Genomic DNA, 917 nt, shown 5'->3' with positions numbered 1-917 from the left:
AAGAACCGATGACTGAACAACTAGACTAAAGAACCGGTGACTGAACAACTAGACTAAAGAACCAATGACTAAACAACTAGAATAAAGAACCGATGACTGAACAACTAGACTAAAGAACCGGTGACTGAACAACTAGAATAAAGAACCAATGACTGAACAACTAGACTAAAGAACCGATGACTGAACAACTAGACTAAAGAACCGTTGACTGAACAACTAGACTAAAGAACCGATGACTGAACAACTAGACTAAAGAACCGATGACTGAACAACTAGACTAAAGAACAGTTGACTGAACAACTAGACTAAAGAACCGATGACTGAACAACTAGACTAAAGAACCGATGACTGGACAACTAGAATAAAGAACCGTTGACTGAACAACTAGACTAAAGAACCGATGACTGAACAACTAGACTGTCCAGAAAATCAACCATACTGATCTAACGACCCACAGAATATTAAGTATAGAAATATGTGACCTTAAAGAGCAGGTAACTGAACTCGTACAGCTTTGTAACAATTACTTTCTAAGATATTGAGCACTATTAACGCTAAACTACGTGGCGAGAGCTGCAACGTGTGGTGATAAATTGAAACAGAGAAAGAAGAAACAAGAAGTAGATGAAAATGGAAATTCGTATAAATAAGTTATATATATTCTATATCGTGAAAATAATTTCTGGTTGTAAGAACGTCTGACTAATACCATACTCAATAATATAAAAGTCCATTTAGTCGAAATAGCTGTGTTTATTAATATGTTGAAAGTGTTAAAGATCCCAATCCTTTTTGGAAGCATGATAACATACCTTGTCTGACTGTTTGTTTGTTTTTTGAATTTCGCGCAAAGCTACACGAGGGCTATCTGCGCTAGCCGTCCCTAATTTAGCAGTGTAAGACTAGAGGGAAGGCAA

The sequence above is a fragment of the Limulus polyphemus genome, unplaced genomic scaffold, assembly GCF_000517525.1.
Source record: "Limulus polyphemus unplaced genomic scaffold, Limulus_polyphemus-2.1.2 Scaffold396, whole genome shotgun sequence".
NCBI lineage: Eukaryota > Metazoa > Arthropoda > Merostomata > Xiphosura > Limulidae > Limulus > Limulus polyphemus.
This window is presented reverse-complemented; position numbering follows the sequence as displayed.